Source organism: Hordeum vulgare, chromosome 5H, assembly GCF_904849725.1.
Source record: "Hordeum vulgare subsp. vulgare chromosome 5H, MorexV3_pseudomolecules_assembly, whole genome shotgun sequence".
NCBI lineage: Eukaryota > Viridiplantae > Streptophyta > Magnoliopsida > Poales > Poaceae > Hordeum > Hordeum vulgare.
Window position 1 is genome coordinate 338,433,987 of NC_058522.1, and position 7,264 is coordinate 338,441,250.

Here is a 7,264-nt window from a genome sequence, read left to right on the forward strand (position 1 = left end):
TAAAGGTAAGGATCATCCCAAAAGTAGTGTCTCAAGTCAAAGAACAATTTCTTCTTTTGCTGGTACGTGAAACTAGGTGCTACGTATTGGCAACGATATAGTTTGCATAATCAGCATACCATACGTGAAGCATTGATGACATTCAATTGCTCACCGGGAAAGCTATCATCAATAGGTTGTGGGTCATCAAGAACGTTCTCCAACCTAGACAAGTTATCTGCTACGAGGTTATCAGCACCCTTTCTGTCGACAACGTGCAAATCAAATTCTTGTCGCAAGAGAACCCATCTGATAAGTCTAGGTTTAGCGTCCTTCTTCTCCATGAGGTACTTAATAGCAGCATGATCAGTGTGAATAGTGACTTTGGAATCAACTATGTAAGACCTGAACTTTTCACATGCAATCACGACCGCTAAAAATTCCTTCTCCGTAGTAGCATAGTTTTTCTGGGCACTGTCTAGAGTTTTACTAGCGTAGTGAATAACATTCAACTTCTTATCAACTCTTTGCCCAAGGACAGCACCAACAGCATAATCGCTAGCATCACACATGATCTCAAAAGTAGGTTCCAATCAGGTAGTTGAACAATAGGTGCAGTTATCAAAGACCTCTTAAGTATTTCGAAGGCTTCCTCACAATCATCATCAAAGACAAAAGGAATATCCTTTTGCAAGAGTTTGGTAAGAGGCCTAGAAATCTTAGAGAAGTCTTTGATGAACCTTCTATAGAAACCAGCATGACCAAGGAAACTTCTTATACCTTTGATATCTGTGGGGTATGGCATTTTCTCGATTGCATCAACCTTAGCCTTATTGACTTCAATACCTCTTTTAGAAATTTTATGTCCTAAGATGATGCCTTCATTAACCATAAAGTGGCACTTCTCCCAATTCAAGACAAGATTGGTGTCTTTACATCTCTGTAAGACTCGATCAAGGTTGCTGAGGCAATCATCAAAAGAAGACCCGTAAACAGAAAAGTCATCCATGAAAACCTCGACAATATTTTCACAGAAGTCAGAGAATATAGCCATCATACATCTTTGAAAGGTGGCATGTGCATTACATAAGCCAAAAGGCATACGTCTGTAAGCAAAGGTACCGAAAGGGCAGGTGGAAGTGGTTTTCCCCTGATCAGATTGTGCAACTGGTATTTGGGAGAAACCAGAATAACCGTCCAGAAAGCAGAAGTGTGTGTGTTTGGACAGCCTTTCTAACATTTGGTCGATAAAGGCAAAGGGTAATGATCTTTCCTAGTGGCCTTATTCAATTTCCTAAAATCGATCACCATCCTATAGCCAGTAATAATCCTCGGTGGGATCAATTCATCCTTATCATTAGGGACAACGGTAATGCCTCCCTTCTTAGGAACGCAATGCACCGGACTCGCCCAATCGCTGTGAGCAACAGGATAGATAATACCTGCTTCTAGGAGCTTTAGTATTTATTTTCTTACTACTTCTTTCATCTTAGGATTCAATATTCCTTTGATGATCAGCAACTGGTTTGAAATCAGGATCAGTTTTAATCTTGTGCTGGCATAGGGTAGGACTAATGCCCTTAAGATCATGAAGAGTATATCCAATAGCAGCACGGTGCTTCCTCAGAGTTTTTAGTAACTTCTTTTCTTCATGCTCTGAGAGGCTAGCACTAATAATAACAGGATATATCTCTTTTTCATCAAGATAGGCATACTTAAGAGTATCAGGCAACTGTTTAAGCTTGAACACATGATAACCCTTTGGTGGGGGTGGATCCCCAAGCAGTTCAACACGCAAGTTATTCTTAAGGATAGGATATTGTTCTAAGACAACTCTATCTATTTCATCCCTTTCATCCATATGCATATCATTTTCATGCTCAAGCAAGTATTCCTCTAAGGGATCAGTAGGAGGCACGGCAATAGAAGCTAAGGCAATAGTTTCATCCCTACTAGGCAACTCCTTTTCATGAGGTTGTCTACCAAACTTGGAGAAATTGAACTCATGTGACACACCTTCAAAGCCAACAGTGACAGTTTGCTTCTCACAGTCAATATGAGCATTGACGGTATTGAGGAAGGGTCTGCCAAATATGATGGGACAAAAGCTATCTTGTGCAGTAGCAAGAATGAGGAAATCAGCAGGATACTTTGTTTTACCACACAAGACTTCAACATCCCTAACAATTCCCACAAGGCAGATAGTATCTCTATTGGCAAGCTGAATAGTGACATCAATAGGCTCTATCTCAACAGATGCAATCTCATCTTTGATTTCATCATATAAGGATTGAGGTATTGCACTAACACTAGCACCCACGTCACATAAACCATGATAACAATGATCTCCTATCTTAACAGAAACCATAGGCATGCCAACAACAGGCCTATGTTTGTCTCTAACGTGAGGTTTAGCAATTCTAGCAGCATCTTCATAGAAGTGAATATTATGTCCCTCAACTTCTTCAGGGAGAAGATCTTTGATGATAGCAATGCTAGGTTCAACCCTAATTTGCTCAGGGGGTTAGGTGTTCTAATTTAGCCTCTACGTATCACAATTGAAGCTTTAGAATGATCCTTTATCCTAACAGGGAAAGGTGGTTTCTCAATGTAAGCACTGGGAACCACAGGATCATTATAGGCAATGACTCTCTCTTCAACTGGAGTGGGTTTAACTACATTGACTTCTAAAGGAGGATGATACTTAAACCACTTCTCTTTGGGGAGATCAATATGAGCAGCAAAGGATTCACACAATGAAGCTACTATCTCAGAGTCAAGTCCATACTTAGTGCTAAAGTCACAAAAAAGTATTTGTCTCAACAAAGGATTTAACGCAATCAAACGTGAAATTCATACCTGACTCCTTACCTTCTTCAAGCTCCCAATCTTCATAGTTGCGTTTAATTCTCTCCGATAAATTCCATTTGAAGTCAATATCTCTCTTCATAAAAGAATCGGTACAAGAAGTGTCAAGCATGGTGCGATCATCATGAGAAAGCCAAGCATAGAAGTTCTGAATGATAATTTCTCTCAAGAGCTCATGATTGGGGCATGAATATAGCATTGATTTAAGCCTCCCCAAAGCTTGAGCGATGTTTTCTCTGTCACGAGGCCAAAAATTATAAATATAATTCCAATCACGATGTACTAAATGCATAGGATAAAACTTTTGATGAAATTCCAATTTCAACCGATTGTAGTCCCATGATCTAGTATCATCACATAGCCTATACCACGTCAACGCCTTATCCTGCAAAGATAAAGGAAAGACCTTCTTCTTGACCTCATCCTCGGGCACACCTTCAAGCTTAAATAAATCACAAACCTCATCTACATAGATTAGATGCAAATCTGGATGTGATGTTCCATCTCCTGTAAAAGGATTAGCCAACAGTTTCTCAAGCATACCCGAAGGAAATTCAAAGAAAATATTTTCAGTAGGTGCAGCAGGTTGAGGAGCAACTATTTGTGCTTCCGTTCGAGGTGAAGATACCCCGAACAAGCCCCTTAAAGGATTAGTATCCATAGTGACAAGTGACAACAAATTTCAGCACACTATATGAATGTTTCCTTACCAAGTTCCACTTACCAAAGGCGCTTCACTCCCCGGCAACGGCACCAGAAAAGAGTCTTGATGACCCACAAGTATAGGGGATCAATCGTAGTCCTTTCGATAAGTAAGAGTGTCGAACCCAACGAGGACCAGAAGGATCTCACAAGTGGTTTTCAGCAAGGTAAAATCTGCAAGCACTGAAATTGTCGGTAACAAGTGATTGTGTGGTGAGATGATTCGTAGCAAGCAACAAGTAACAAAGTAGCAACGGTGCAGCAAAGTGTCCCAATCCCTTTTGTAGCAAGGGACAAGCCTGGACAAAGTCTTATAGGAGGAAAAACGCTCCCGAGGACACACGGGAATTTCTGTCATGCTAGTTTTCATCATGTTCATATGATTCGCGTTCGTTACTTTGATAGTTTGATATGTGGGTGGACCGACGCTTGGGTACTGCCCTTACTTGGACAAGCATCCCACTTATGATTAACCCCTCTCGCAAGCATCCGCAACTACAAAATAAGAATTAAGACAAAGTCTAACCATAGCATTAAACTAGTGGATCCAAATCAGCCCCTTACGAAGCAACGCATAAACTAGGGTTTAAGCTTCTGTCACTCTAGCAACCCATCATCTACTTACTACTTCCCAATGCCTTCCTCTAGGCCCAAATAATGGTGAAGTGTTATGTAGTCGACGTTCACATAACACCACTAGAGGAAAAACAACATACAACACATCAAATTACCGAACGAATACCAAATTCACATGACTACTATTAGCATGACTTATCCCATGTCCTCACGAACAAAAGTAACTACTCACAAAGCATAATCATATTCATGACCAGAGAGGTAATGAGTAGCATCAAGGATCTGAACATAAACTCTTCCACCAAATAATCCAACTAGCATCAACTACAAAGAGTAATCAACACTACTAGCAACCTTACAAGTAACAATCGGAGTCGCGAGACGGAGATTGGTTACAAGTGACAAACTAGGGTTTGGAGATGAGATGGTGCTGATGAAGATGTTGATGGTGACGAGTCCCATCCGATGAGAGGAGTGTTGGTGATGATGATGGCGACGATTTCCCCCTCCGGGAGGGAAGTTTCCCCGACAGGATTGTCCTGCCGGAGCTCTAGATTGGTTCTACTCAAGTTCCACCTCGTGGCGGCGGCGAAACCACGAAAAAGCTCCTCCTTGATTTATTTTTTCCCTGGACGAAACCCTCCATATAGCAAAAGAGGGGAGCAAGTGGGTCAGTGGGCTGCCCACAAGCCCTCATGGCGCGGCCTGGGGGGTGGCCGCGCCGTGCAAGCTTGTGGGCACCCCCTGGTGCCCCTCCGGCACTTCTTTGGCCCAGTATTTTTGATAAATTGGGGAAAAATCCTCGTTGATTTTTATGGCGTTTGGAGTTGTGCAGAATAGGTATCTCAACTTTGCTCCACTTTCAGGCCAGAATTCCAGTTGCCGGCATTCTCCCTCTTCATGTAAACCTTGCAAAATAAGACAGAAAAGGCATTAGAATTGTACCGTGAAGTGAACTAACAGCCAAAGAAGTGATAAATGTCAACATGAAAACATGATGCAAAATGGACGTATCAGTCATTAACCCGCGCTACTACTAGGATTTTCCCTTGTAGTGAAGCCAGAGGACCACATGCTCCACAACTGATAGATGCCCCATGGCGTCTTCAAAGTTTGCTGGCCAGTGTCAAAACGGGCTTCAAGGATTTGCCTCTTCCGGCACCAGTCGATGACGACGAGACCCCTAAACAGATTGGCGTTTGCAAGGGCTGGATCTTGCCTTGGTTGAAGACTCACCTTCGTGTCAAGGCACCCGGTAGCACACCAACGACTACTCCTCAACAAGGTATGAACACCACCCCACCTACCCAATTACCTGCACCTCTCATGGTGGTTGATAGCGGTCGACACGCCGAGGGAGAGCCTCCGTTAGTGCCAGCTGACGTCACCCCATCGAAGAAGAAAATGTTGATGATGTCATGGAGGAGGATACTGATAACCCTAACCAGTATATCAATACCGGCTATGACGATGCTCGGGAGTATGACTCACACTATGAGAATGGAGATGAATTGATGATGCATGAATTGCGGGAGCCGCAACGTCCTACGGCTGATTGCAAGAAGTCTCTCTTCATGTGATCCTCGTAGGATACGCCTCCAGATGTCGTCTCTACCCAGCAAGAACAACACGGGGGGCATCCACTGGTAATTACCCTGATGACGCTGGGTGGTGGTTAGGGAAGGTATGTGGCTCACTACCGCCACCCACCAAGAAACGAAGGAGGATACCAGAGAAGAAAGGCTCTAAAGGCCCCAGAGCTGCTTCAAGCAGCGAGCTGCCTTTGAAGCCTCGGGAGGTAGATAGAATACTTGTCGTAGGTGCGGGGCATTTCCATGTAGCCGGCCACCCAATCCTACCTCACAAAGCGATGGAGAACATAATGAACAATGATATAAGGAGACTTCATGATGATGTGCTGGCCATAGAGAGAAGACTTCTCAGCACGGAAAAACCAGGATACCCAGTTTACGCAACTCAAGTTCCGGGTGCGATGTCATACGTCGACAGATGGCCCGCGGATAAGTTCATCCTACGATTTGACTACATCTACGACATGTTGCACATGACCATGCTGGATTTTCAGTTCATCCGCCTGTGTGCATTGTATCTCAACTACATCATTAGGTGCGGGAACATAGAATATATCTGCGTCGCGGACCCGTACTATATGCACGAGAACTTCTTGGCAGTCTGCAAACAGCACCGTGACTATCCGAGAAAGTACATCAGCGATTTCATGATCGCTAATAAGGACAAGGAACGATTCTCCTGCCTTATCATCCCACGTAAGTCATCCACGGATATCCTTTCGTAAGTTTTGATCATTCCTTTGCAAGCATTGAGGCTAATTTGAGGTGTACCTATTTTGCACAGCGGGGGGGCGTCCTCATCTGTCTGTACCCATAATACTCCCATGCTATGTACTTGGACTCAGCGAAGAACATCAAGAAAAAGGATTACATGCACATAAAGAGTGTTCTCGATAGTGCCATTTTAACCTTCAATCTTACGGTGGATATATCCAGTTGAAAAAGTACAGGAATCAAGAGTCGGCTTTTTGCCATAAGACCGACTTCTACTGCATCCAGCAACCGAACGGTAGTATGGCTGATGTATTCTACATCATGCATCACATGATCGAGTACAGAAGGGATAAACAACTCCTTGACATGTCAGCTACTTATGGCGATGCCAAGATTGTCAACTGGGCCACAAGCATAGGAAGGACACCGAATCATCGAATATGAGCTGAGTTTTATCACATACAGTGTGAACTTGCCGAAGTGATCTTGAAGGAGGTCGTCGAACAAACAGGGATGTTCTTCCATGGGCCAATGAGGCAAGAGAATGTCCGAGAACTGCTACGCGCTCAGCATCTGGGCCTGAATCCTTTTAAGAAGCTCACGTCATTCATCCCTGACTATGAAGATTTGGGCACCGACATGGAGGAGTGATTGACAATGATAATGTGTGTTTATAATTAGTACTACCGGCTTTCTATGAACTAGCGTATACATCACTCTAGTTAATTAGCTTGTGTATGAGTAACTTCGCTATTTATGTTATGCCTCTTTGTGTTTCTCAAGTACATTATGTTGCATATTATCATTCAATTCATCAACTTACGATGCAGGTA